Raw genomic sequence first — 653 nt, forward strand, 5'->3', positions numbered from 1 at the left:
GAATTATTGAAAAAATTTCGAGGAAGCTCTCCAGTTGGAAAGGACGCCTACTGAATAAGGCAGGGAGGCTTTGTCTTGTTAAATCGGTTATGGCCTCTATCCCAGTTTATGAAATGCAAATTTCTCTTCTCCCGAAGTATGCATGTAATAAAATTGATTCCTTGATGAGACAATTCTTGTGGAAAGGCCAAGCGACTGGAAAAGGACTGCATCTGGTCAGGTGGGAGGTCACCATAACTCCTAAAAAGGCAGGAGGATTGGGTATTAGGGATACTTCCTGTGCTAACATGGCGCTTCTGGGGATCTCCAACGAATCATTCGCTCGGATTTAGAATAGTTTTTGCTTTGTTTCTTTCCTTGTTTAGTCACCAAAAAAAAAAAAAAATACTGCAAATATAGTTATGTCTCATTGTTACTAACAATAATATACGTTGAATGTTGTTCTTAAATGTTTTTCCTTTGCAAACAATATTAATAAAGAATCTTTTACGGCAATGCTATTGCATGATCAAATTATTTTAATAATTAACTTAGTCCAATAAAAAAAAATAATAAAAACGCACATAAGAAGAAAAAAAAACAAATATTTAATTAAATTTAATTAAAAAATAATTTTTAAATTAATATTTTTTATTATTTATTGCTTAATTATT

The sequence above is a fragment of the Arachis ipaensis genome, chromosome B09 (genome assembly GCF_000816755.2).
Source record: "Arachis ipaensis cultivar K30076 chromosome B09, Araip1.1, whole genome shotgun sequence".
Classification (NCBI taxonomy): domain Eukaryota; kingdom Viridiplantae; phylum Streptophyta; class Magnoliopsida; order Fabales; family Fabaceae; genus Arachis; species Arachis ipaensis.